Below are 13,020 nucleotides of genomic sequence, written 5' to 3' on the forward strand. Positions count from 1 at the left end.
AACTGGGATCCTCAAGTCAGTTCTTGCACTTAGTGCCACCTGCACTAAACCTGCTGCGCCACCGCCCGATTCCCAGGAACTATCTTTTAACATAAACTCTATGGCCATGCCAATAGCAACCTTGAGGGCACATGTGGCTCCTCACATGTCCCCCTGTCTTATATCATGTTTTAATGTTTGGCGGACTTTGTTTTGTGGCAGGGTGGACTGTGCCTGTCTTAGGTTGGGGATCAGCCTTCTGTCTTACCCATCATTGGAACACCTGGTCATTTTTGCCCAGTAGTACCAGGTGCCCTATCTTAGGTTGACTGGATAGCGCTAGTTTCCTCTTACCCATCATTGGCTAGCCAGCCTTCTACATGGTGGACATTCTGATGGAGGGGGGCAAATCCTCCACATCAACTCAATATTCTTCCATGTCCAGCCTATGATAGTGAGTTTGTATAGGTTGCATCTTTATGGCATCAATCTGTTGCCGCAAAAGGCCATGAGCTTGTTAAGAATTATAGGACCGTGGTCTGGGAGGTGTCACAGTGGATAAGGCGTTAGACTCTCAAGCGTGAGGTCCCAAGTTCGATCCCTGGCAGCACATGTACCAGAAAGATATCTGGTTCTTTCTCTTTCCTCCTCTCTTTCTCATTAATAAATAAATTAAAATGTTGAAAAAAAAAGAATTATAGGACCTATTGTAAGCAGAATAAGTAAAACAAGCTAGAGTCCCACAACTAAGGGTAGACAGGTAAGGAAGGGGGAATGTATCCATTGGTATGAAGAAGTAGGATCATATCTTAAGTCTAAGGGAAGCAGTCAGAGGATGTGATGCCTAGGGAAACAGCCATTTGTCTTTGGGGGTAGTAAAGGATGTCCGTGGCATGGGTGATGTTATAAAGGGAAACATCTTTAAATTGTTGGCTGACAAAGGCAGGCCTATGGTGGCAAGACAAGATACACCAGTTAAGTGTACAAGAATATGTGAATGTTGTTAATTCACATAGTTTGGATATGGAGGAACTTGTTACAGTTTAATACCTTTCCATATGAACAGATGATTCCTCATATGAAGGCTTGATAGCTGTAATCACTTACTTGTGAAAAAAAAATAAAACTTGTAACAAGTTAGAGGTTTACTATAATTGACTTTGGACTATAAACAGACTCAGGTTACTTAGAGAGTTAACGCATGTTAGTGACAATGGTTTTAACATTTAGAGTACTCTGAGCAGATGGGTCATACAAAAGTTTTTGGTCATTCAACACACTCACTCACAAAACACAACTGGCCAGTCATAATATAAGACATTCAGGGAAAGGGTAGAAGAGAGGTCTCTGTGAGCCAACTTTTGTAGGTTCTGCCATGTCATATTATGGATCCTGGGATGTATACTGCAGCTAGTCCTCTTGTATTTCTTGTTCTTCAGGGATAACAGTGCCATCATGAAGGTATTGTCGGACATGGCGGGCAGGAATCCAGACAGGTTTAGAGTAATTATGAGGGAAAATGCATGCAAAACCTCTTCCCATTGTCAATAGAGGGCCAGGCCCTTTCCAAATTTTATCAAGTGGGTCTTTCCATTTGACCTTAATAGATGGGAGGGTAGATGGTGTTTGCCAGTGAAGAATAATAGGAGGTAAGTCCGAGTTATTGTAAATATTAAAGAGATTTAACGTAGTTAAGGCTTTTCTTAGCTGGATATTGGGGGGTTACATTCCTCCTTTATCTTTATTTAATTGAGCCTTAAGGGTTTGATGGGCCCTCTCGACAATGCCTTGTCCCTGTGAATTATAGGGAATGCCTGTGGTATGAGTAATGTTCCAGAGGGAACAAAAATCTTTAAATTGTTTGCTGGTAAAAGCTGTCCACGGTCAGTTTTCACTTGAAGAGGTAAGCCCATCACAGCAAAATAGGAGAGCATGTGGCTTATAAGCTTTTTAGAGCTTTCTCCTGTCTGAGCTGTTGCCCACATAAATTTAGAAAAGGTATCAATTGAGACAAACACATATTTTTGTTTGCCAAAGTTTGGTATGTGGGTGACATCAATTTGCAAAATAGCATTAGCTTTTAAGCCTCGGGGGTTAACACCAAGAGTCTGAATAGCAGGTGTTTTTTATGAGACTTGCACAAGAAGAGCATGTAGCTAGGACATGTTTTAATTGTGGTAACGGAACATCAGGAAATCGAGCTTGAAGGCCTTTAAGATTAACATGGGTTAGGGAATGAAAGTCAGCAGGATCAGAGACAGAGACTAGGAGAGCTCCTGTGGAGGCAAGGTGGTCAGCTGCAGCATTCCCTTCAGACAAGGCACCAGGAAGAGGGCTGTGGGAACGAAGGTGCTGAATATATAGTGGTTGGGTTTGAGAAGAAAGCATAGAGGTGATTTGAATCAAAAGAGGGGAAAGTGGGTTGTCATCAATTTTCACATAGGAACGAGCAAGCCATGGAAGCAAGTTAACAGTATACACACAGTCAGAAAAAAGGTTGAAGGATTCTGGTACAGCTTTTAATGCAAGGAAAAGAGCATAAAGTTCTTTGTACTGAGGGGAATTCTCAGGAAGCTCAGTAAAGAGAGGTTTAGGGGGTTGTTTGTCCAGGTAATATATAAGGGCAGCAGCTCCCTTTTTTCCACAATCAGTGAAGACAGTAGGAGCAGAAGGAATGGGATCTCAAGAGAAAGTTTAGGTGCTAGTAGAGGCAAAAGAGGTAAAGATGCTATCAATTTATTGGAAGGAAAATGGTTATCTATTTGTCCTGGAAACCCCATGAAGCTTATGGCAAAGTGGGAATTATGGTGTATGAGCCACTCTGTATCTGTAAGAGAAAAGGGCAGAATAATTAAATCAGGTTCTTTCCCTAAGACCTGCACAGACCTATTTCTCCCTTGGCGAACTATGAATGCTAACGCGTCTATCTCAGTGAGGAGCCTTGGAGTTCCTCCTACTGGCGTGTGAAGCCACTCAAGAACCCCATGGTCTTGCCACAATCCCCCTACTACTGTGGGGGTGGAGTTGAAGATTAGAAGGTTTACCGGAGAGGAGGGAGAGAATTGAACAAGGTGCATGTCCTGGAGGGCCTGGTTAACCCTTTCCAGGGCCGAGGAGTCCTCGGGAGATAATTTACGTTTTGAGGAGGGCTGTTTGTTTCCTTTTAACAGGTCAAACAGTGGTTCGAGGCAGCTTGTAGGCAGATAGAGATACTGCCTAAGCCAATTTAAATTTCCTAGAAAACTTTGTAAAAAAGCAAGAGTAAGGTTAGAAGGAAAGGTGACATTAGGATTTAAGGGACAAATTTACATTAAAGAAATCTCTGAACTTAAGAAAGATATTGGAGGAATTAGCTGTATCTTCTCAGGAGCTACATTAAGGCCGCTTTTAATACAGGAATTAAACTACATATTTAGTTTAATTTTACCCTAACCTACATCTCAATGAATCCTCATATACTCTTCATTTACTCAGAATATTTAAAGTCTTCTTTAAATGCCATGTTCTTCTTTGTTTATCTATAATTATGCTTGTGTGTTTAAGTATTGTGACTCCTATCTATGGGTTTACAGTGCTCCTCATTTTTTTGAACTTTGACACAAGTTGTCTGTGTGATATATGTATGTATCTCAGATTATTTTCTATTTAACATTATATTAACACAAAGATTAAATTTATCATTAGAAATGAGATAATACAATTGAACTAAGAGTTAGAGCTCTTCAAAGAAATACAGAATTGGATAGTAATTGGTTAAAGCTGTGCAATTAAAACTTTACTTTGCATTCAGAACACTTGGGAGCACTCTTAAACTGTAGCTCTGGTTCACTTAATCCAGATGGGGCCAGGGAGTATGCATTTCTAACAGATTCCAAAGTAATGCCATGCCCATAAGTAACAAGTTCAACATACTTTATTCTATAATAATTTATTATATAATAATTTGATGTTGACTAAGTGTACAGCACCTCTCTGGGACACAGTGGGCTTTTGAAGGCAGTCCCATGAGTTTATTTGAGTTTAGTTTTAATTACTTGGTAGTACAACAGAAATGAATACTGAGTTCTGGGTAGGAAGTTTGTAATTATTCGATTTATTCCCTTTGTTTAATTAAAATGGAGCCCTTTATGTTTTTAGTAATTTCTCACTTTGAAAAAATAAAAAAGAAACTGTTCACATAGAACATTCTTTGATTTAGGGGTCAGGGGCTGGTGTGCCAGATTAAGCACACATAGTCCTGTGAGCAAAGACCCACACAAGAGCCTGGGTTTGAGCCCCCATGGAGACACTTCAGAAGTGGTGGAGCAGGTCTGCAGTTGTCTATCTTTTTCTCTTCCTCTCCTCTCTCAATTTTTCTCTGCCCTATCCAGTAAAATGCGGGTGGGGGCAAAAGATTCTTTTATTTTATTTCAAGGGCAAGCCTCTGGCCCTTCTCCTTGTGTAGTAATCAAGCTAATGGAGCCATTGACTTCTTTGGAAAAAACACAGAATGGCACTTTAAAATCTGTTCAAAGATCTATTTTGAGACATTGGCAGCACAGGAAGGAGTGTTTATTTCATGTTTAATGCAACCTTCTACTTCAAACTGAAAGTGTTTCTTTTCCTCCACTGAGTTTCTATCAAGTCTCCCAAGAAACACAGCCAGCTTTGAATATTCCTATCCTCTAAGATGATTAACTGTTTAAAATTGAAAAGCCTTGAAAATGCAAATCTTCCACAGGCCCCTGGTGAGGTAAAAACAAGGAGTCAAATAAAATGTTTCCAGCTGGTTTAGGCATTATGTTCTTTATGTGCTTAAAGCAAGGGAAGGACCCTAAACTGGACTAGTTAGTAGAAAGTTATTTCGAGGACTATTTAGCAGCTTCATTTTCAGTCTTCTGTGGAGGCTACAGCATAGTTCCTAGGGTTGCATAATCTAGCAAGAGTCTGAGAAGCAGATGTTCAATTCTAGTAAGACTGCCTTAGCAGAAACTGGGATGACTTGTGTAGTTTCTCGGTTTTGAACCGCTTGATACTACTGATCTGTTAAGCAATCTCAAGATATTTTCTTCACCTGTCAGCTTCGAATGAGAGAAAGTTGTACCTGTTAATCCAAATCAGTGGGTCATATGACATGACAAAAAACAGTTACCCCTTTATTAGTAATATTGCATTTTTATAGAAAATCTTGTACTGTCAGATTTATTACCATAAAATAGATTGCATGGAATCATTTTCTCTCCTGAGCAATTTAGCCACTTCTCTTTCTGACAGTCTCTTAAAGTATATCCTCTGTCTTTTAGACAGACAGACATTTAACTTAATGCTTATTGATAGTTTTCAGTCACAAAATTCATAAAAATTGTGTTGCTTCAAAATAAAGTGAGAAAACGAGTATGAGTTCTGAGCAGGTGCCAGGTTGCTTTTTGGTTTCCCACATTGAGCAAAGTGACTCCACTTCAGCATCTAGGACATGTTAATCTGTTGAGCACACATATTTAACATTTAAATAGCAATTTGTGTTTTCAAAGTGATTTGTGTACATTAATTAGCATTTCTTCACTACATGCCTCTGAGATGGGTCAATATCCTTATCACCACTTTACTGATCAGAAAAAGCGGGATGACATAAGCCAAGTTATTTGGAAGCAGACATATAAAAAGTCAAATGCAGTCAGGAATAAATTCATAGCACTTACCTACCTAGGTGATCAAAAGTACACCACAAACTGAACACCTTTGCCCCTCCACCCAGAAGGGTGCCTGTCCTGAGTAAATATAAATACAAAGAGGGTTTAACTTGGGGCCAGGCAGTGGAGCACCTGGCTAAGTGCACATATTACAGTGCACAAAGACCCAGGTTCAAGCCCCTGGTCCCTGTCTACAGGGGGAAAGCTTCATGAGTAGTGAAGTAGCAGGTGTCTTTCCCTCTCTATCTCCTGCTCCCTTCCCAAATTCTCTGTCTCTATTCAATAATAAACAAATAAAGAGGGTTTTACTTAAGGCAAAAAATGTGTAAACGATGTGGCTAAATGTCAACATGGATTAAGAGATCTCTATTGGGGAGCTACCTATCTTTGATATTGTTGTACCAATCAGTGAGTCAGGTGAAGTTGCATTCAGCAAAAACTCTGTGAAAACTTTTTGCATACATGTTAAGTTAGAGAATAAAGATACACTAAAATTTCTAAAGACTAAAGCAGTAAGCCAAAATGAAATGACAGGACAATATGGTAACCCTTGGAGTGTTACTGTCCTTTCATTTGTGATATTTATGAGAACTGGCATACAATGAAAACATGCTTAGAGGTGAGTTATTAGGATGCCAGTAGGAACATCTCTGGCTGAATAGTAGCAGGGTTTATCAATTATGGTCATTAAAGAACATGAAAGATTATCATGTGCAAGAAGAAATAGAACTTAATTTTAGTACTAGAAACCTAGATGCTAAAATCCAGTTGAAAAAAGTTGAAAAATTAAAACACTTTAGTTTAGTATAGAAAACTTTTCTCTGAGATTTAGTTCAGTCCATTAAATAAAGGCATTAACCAGGGAGGCACCAAAAAAAAAAATCAAGTAACATTTTTTTAATTTTTAATTAAATACTTAATGTCAATCCTTAGAGAGATCTAATTGATTCCATTTAATATCATATTGAAGGCTTAAATGAGATAAGCTTTTTAAAAATCAGTTACTAAGGAAAATTATGTACAAGACTATTCTGTTACATGTGTATAGCTTCTTACTTCTCCATGATAGGTGTCAGTACAAAACATCCTCAACCACCTTGTAATGACAAGATATGCTTAGAGGGATTAGCATGTTGCCTTGGGGTCTTTGATTTCCTAAGTGGAGAAGTGATTTTTGTAAATGGTGACATTTCATAAGCCCAAATATCTACTAATGAGTTGAAAGTTTGTTCCAAAGTTTTATTTTACATACATATGTTACATATATATTTTCATACTTACATATGTATATATATTTATAATATTACTGAAGTGTAAATAGAGAAAGAAAAACTGGTCAGAGTTTCAATATTTTAAATCATATTGCACATTTTATAGTAATTATAGATAACTGTAATTTTATAATAATGGCAAGTACTCCTTAATTCTGTATTAAGGTGTCTTAAAGCATGTTTCATTCTTTATATTGGCTTATGACACTTTACATTCAGGTATAAGCAAATTTATTTTTACATTCTTTTTTTTCAATTTCTTTATTGGGAAATTAATATTTTACATTCGACAATATTTTTTACAATCTTTTTAAAGATATTTTATTTGTAATAATATGGGTTACAAGATTGTAGGATTTCATTTTACACTGTACCCACCATCGAAGTTCTGTCTCCCCACTCTCCCACAACCCAAAAATAACCACTATAACTTTTACAAATCTTGAAACAGTTTTCTTGCTTCTGGGTTTATTTGTTTATTTGTTTGCAAGTTCATGTATATCAGTTCTTTAGAGTCTACAAATTAGTGAACCCATCTGGTAATTGTCATTCATCTCATTACTTATTTTGTTTAGCATAATTACCTCCAATTCCACATTTCTTTTATATAATTTTTTGTTTTGTTTTGGTTTTTGTTATGCATGTTCCTTCTTATATGTATCCAAATTCATACTGAACAATGAGCTCTGGGTTGCAAAAGAGGATTCATTTTTTTGCACTTGTCTAATCACTTCTTTTATATATTTTATCACCTCACTTTAGCCATCATGTTTTCAACTGAGGCATCTCAAATAAATTTGATAAAATCTTAATTAATTAAATTAAGCATTTTATATGAATTATCTATGTAAGACAATCTTTCTAAGATTGATTAGCATATCTTTTGAATATGTACGTATATATACATATATATTCATAATGGCAATTTTACAGCCATAATTAGTAAGACCTTAGTGTACTGGTTGCAATTGAAGGGTAAATTTAGAGCAGGGATAGATATCAGTTATTTGACCATGAATGATTCTCAGGTAATTGGCTTCTGTTAATACTTGACATGAAACAGCTTCTTGGTAGAAGTGCCTACTAGATATGGACCATTTCCAACTAAAAATTCCTAATTGTAGGATTCTTTTCTTCAAGGTTTAAAAGCAATACAGTGGCTTAAAAGGAGTTTGAAGGTGTCATTCTGGTTACAGATAAATGAGGTCTGTTTTGGGAGATAATCTATTTTAGGATTCGTTAGCACCATTTAAATATTTCATCTTAAATGATGATTTCTATCAAATCTTGTATTCCGGTTTGGATCTAAATCTGGAATAGATTGAGTTTTTTGCATCCTATTTTTACTCGTAGAAAGATTATGTAAATTAGACCCACAGATTTATTCATTTCAACCAAGCAAAGTTAAGTGAAGAATAAGTGAACTCTCTGACACACTCTTAATACTTGCCATAGAAGCAGTTACTCAGACACTGGCAAAATAGTGCAGCTAGACAGCATACCTGGTCTGTTATGCATGCTACCCAAGTTCAAACCTTCCCTCTCTACCACAACCACGCTGGAGGAAACTTCAATTCTGTGATCTCTCTCTCTCTCTCTCTCTCGCTCTCTCGCCCTCTCTCTCTCTCTCCCAAGGTTGTCACTGAGGTTCTTTGCCTGCACAACTTCACTGTTGTTGGTGCCCTTTTTTTTTTAACTTATTTTGCATTTTGTTGCCCTTGTTAGTTATTTTTAAATTGTTGTTGTAGTTATTATTGTTGTTGTTATTGATGTCGTCATTGTTAGGACAGAGAGAAATAGAGAAAGTAGGGGAAGACAGAGAGGGGAAGAGAAAGATAAACACCTATAGACCTGCTTCACCACCTGTGAAGATGACCTTCCCTGCAGATGGGGATCCAGGGGCTCAAACTCGGATCCTTATGCTGGTCTTTGCACTTTGCTCCACCTGCGCTTAACCCGCTGCGCCATTGCCCAACTCCTCTGGTGCCCATTTTTACCCCATGTTCTATGCTATTTGCTTCTTTGTTTTTGTGTGTTTGTTTGTTTTGTTTTTTGCATATAGTGTGAAAGGGATGGGGGAGGGAAGTACACAGTGCCAAATACAGGCACTTGTACCACTGTTCCACCCTGCAGATGGTGATAAGGAACTTGAACCCAGGTCTTTGCATAGGGTAACTTTTGCACTCTAGTGGCTGTGCCACCACCTAACATGACCCAGGTGAAAAAGTCAGCCTGAAAAAAAAAAGGTATTTAGACGTCACACTTTAGGTAGCACTTTGTCTTCCTGCCACCAGTTCATTGGTCCTGATAGTGTTTGCATCATTTCTGTTGTCATGTTATAGATACTTTCATTTAATGTATTAAATTCCTGTACTTCATGAAGTCTTTCTGATTTCTACATTCTATATTACTGATTTATTCACTTATTCTTATACTTTTACCACACTTTTAACCCAAGAGTCTTTTTTAACTACTTTTACACAACCACTATAGACATTTTAGACCTAGACTATATTGTTCTTTTTTTTAGCCTTTAGGGTTATCTCTGGGGCTACAAATCCACTACTCCTAGAGGCCATTTTTCCCACTTTTGTTGCCCTTATTATTGTTGTTATTGCTGTTGTTATATAGGACAGAGAGATCAAGAAATCAGTAGAGGAGGGGAACACAGAGAGAGGGAGAGAAAGACACCTGCAGACCTGCTTCACTGCTTGTGAAGTGACACCCCCCCACACAGGCGGGGAGCTCGGGGCTAGAACCCGGGTCCTTGAGCATCATGCAATGTGTACTTAACTGGCTGCACTACTGCCTGGTCCCCTCAAGTTCCATTTTTTTAAATGTTTATATTGTCAGGGCATTGGGGAAAATTTCCCTATTCCATGTATGGTCTTCTGGGCTATACAAATAGAAACAAAGTAACACCAGACATATTAGTGAGAGAAAAGGTCAAATTTTAAAATCGCATTTCAATATATCATAACTATAAATTCTCAAGTTAAAGGATATCTCCTGTCAAGAAGAAGGGAAACCACACATGACAAGAAGATGATGGCTTCATTTTTTTTTTAATTCTGGGAAGTAAGATGATGAATCAGAGAGGACAGTCTCACTCATAAAGCCATACCTGGATGATACATCCCCTCATACTATATTATTCTAGTTCATAAAAAAGGAATACAATAAATACTTCTCTAAGTAAAAGGAGACAATGGACTAAGACAAACCCATGAGATTCATAATCTCTAAAACCACCCTTCTCCTTCTGTTTCTCCTCCCCCCTCCCAACCCACCCCTCACCTCCACGCATTCTTCCTTCTTATTTTTCCTTTGATTTTTGGTCATCATTGGGAGTCACTGCTCTAGACCAACTTTTTCAGAAAGAGATCCACATAAAGAAAGACAATGCAGCACAGAAATTTCCCTCACTAGAGTGCATCTTCCCTGGAACTTGGATCCTGGGAATGATAAAGCAAGCACACTGTCCAAGTAAGCTATCTTGTCTGCCTGGGCCTTCTCCACTCTTAGATTTAAACAGTCTGAATTATTTAAGTCTCAAGAGGTCTTAGTGCCCCATGGCAGGATGACACTTATTACTGAGGCCTACCATAAACTTAACAAAAATCCATTTGATACTTCTTTGTTTTGTCTCCAGAGTTATTGCTGGGGCTTGGTGCCTGCACAATGAATCCACTGCTCCTCGATGCCATTTTTTCCTTTTTGTTGCCCTGTTTTGTTTTTTAATAGTTGTTGTGGTTATTATTATTGTTATTGATGTCATTGTTGTTTCTAATAGAAAAAGCGCTACAAAATTTTTTCAATTTTACAAAAAAAATTACAATTTACAAAAAATGTTGATGCCATTGTTGTTTCTAGTAGATAAAGTGCTGCAAAAAATTTTCTGGAGCCAGAAAAATCCCAGAATCACCAAAGCAATTCTGAAACAAAAGAACAAGAATGAAGGCATCACAATTCCTGTCTTCAAATCATGTTTTACTATTTTGTAGATATTTTTTTCATTATACTTTTGGCAAGTGAAGGTTTCACAACAGTTATGAGGACACTCTAAAAAGGAATGTTTAGGGGTGAGAGAAAAGCCATCTACCAACTGATTATCAGTCTCACAACAAGGCAAAGAAAGAATAAATTACACAACTGTAATCAACTTAGATTTAAACTCAGGTGATGTGAATGTAGCAATATTATGGCTTTTCTATGTAATTGCAATTACTTTCAAGTTTATTTTGTCACCAAACAAACAATTTTCAATCAGTACAGGTTGCATAAATCACCAGACTAGAATATAAATCATTCAATTCACTTATAGAGCACTTCGTAATGTCCAATACCAACTTATTGAAAAGGGGATGGTGGTGGTGGCAAAATAGCTCACCTTGATAGTGTACCTGCTTTGTTATATGCCCAGCCTATGCAGCCTCACTAGAAGAAACTGTGATGCTGTGGCATCTTTCCCTCTCTTCCTCTATCTCTCTCTTTCTTTTTATTTTAAAATGTCAGCTCAGAGTGGTGAATTCCTGGTGGTAACAAAGAAAAAAAATCAAGAACTATAAGGAAATACTGCAAAAAAAAAAAGACATCAAAAATAAAATTTTATACCTGAGCTGATGCTCAGTCTTTTCAAACATAAATTATAAGTGAGAAGAGTGGGATACAGCTATTATAAATAGAAGCAATTCATTTAATAAACATAATATTTGCCAAAATGAACATAAAGTACATGTTCTACTTGATTAATTTATCTTTATTTTGAGGGATCTTGGATGAACATAAATAGAAACCATTAAAAGACATTTAAAACAGATACCAGATGTTCTCAGATTACATTTCCTTATACAAATTGGCAAATGCCAGACCTATGGAATTCACTCCCTACTTATAGAACTTTCCCCTTTTTCTTTTGGATCTTTTTCAACTAGTTTTCCCAAAGAGCTCTCTCATTTTTTTTTTCTAAATTATGCTTAAAATAAATCTTTGTTTTTCTAAGACAATATTATTTTTTCTGCTTCATTAAAAGCATGATGGGCAACTAATCAGATCTTGTTATACTTAGTTATCCAAATACCAGTCATAGAAAACTAAGTGAAAAGCCTGTTGTTGTGTTTGCCAGACTAAATTTATAATCTAGGTAGGGAATGGTGAAGAGTGTTGATAACTAAAATAAATTCCTAGTTAGTAAAATAATAAACTAGAAATCCAAGTATTAGGGCAAATGCTAAACAATGCATAATATAATTAAAACTGAGTTAAATAAATAAGGAAGCTAGTATCTCCTGGTAGGAGAGTTCATACCATTCCTGGTCTAGTCAAAGAAAGTATCCATTCCCCACCTGCAGGGGGAAAACTCACAAGTGGTGAAGCAGGGCAGCAGGTATCTCTTTCCTTCTCTACCTCCCCTTCCCCTCTCAAATTCTCTCTGTCTCTATCTAATCATAAATAAATTTAAAAAAAATTAAAAAGAAAGTATCCATGAGGACATGGAACTTAAGACAAGTAATAATTAAACAAGCACTCAAGACAAGTAAAACAAGTTAAACAGAAAACCTGGATTTGAGAGATGGGAAAACACTGAATATAGAGGCTAAGGCATCTGCAAAGGCTTTGAGGAAAGAGGAAGTCTCTATGCTGCAGAAAAGAGATGGAGAGGTAAAAAAGAAAGCTGGGAAGGAATGAATTACTCTAAGGTCAATAGAAACTATAAAGGCTAGAATAAAATGGCAAGACATTTATAGAGTTCTAAATGAGAAAGGCTTTCAAACTAGAGTTCTCTATCCTGCCAGACTTGCATTCAGAATGTATGGAGCCATAAAGACCTTTTCAGATCATTAGATATAACTGATGAGGAAAAGTCACATAATCATATCTGAAAAGACCACTCATGTTTGAAAAGTGGCCTGATGAGAATGGGCAGACAGATGACTACTGAAGAAATACAAAGTTCTTGGTGTCTGGTACCAGAGTAACTGACCTAGAGATATAAAGGGTATCAAGATTCAAGAAAACTATAGAAGGTAAAACAAATTGAATTTTTTGCATTCATGATGCTCAAATAAAAGAAACAATATGGGGCATCTGGTTGAGTTCAT

The 13,020-nt window shown here is 37.1% G+C and overlaps 1 protein-coding gene and 1 non-coding gene across 2 annotated transcripts in view; one reads left to right on the forward strand and one right to left on the reverse strand.

The window, feature by feature from the left end:
- CHSY3 (chondroitin sulfate synthase 3) overlaps positions 1-13,020 on the forward strand; it is a 313,025-nt gene that overhangs the window by 274,986 nt on the left and 25,019 nt on the right. The window lies entirely within an intron of this gene.
- On the reverse strand, positions 7,560-7,637 carry LOC132537402 (small nucleolar RNA SNORA40). Its single transcript, XR_009548835.1, has one exon. It is a non-coding gene; the product is annotated as a small nucleolar RNA SNORA40 (small nucleolar RNA).

Source organism: Erinaceus europaeus, chromosome 2, assembly GCF_950295315.1.
Source record: "Erinaceus europaeus chromosome 2, mEriEur2.1, whole genome shotgun sequence".
Taxonomy (NCBI): Eukaryota; Metazoa; Chordata; class Mammalia; order Eulipotyphla; family Erinaceidae; genus Erinaceus; species Erinaceus europaeus.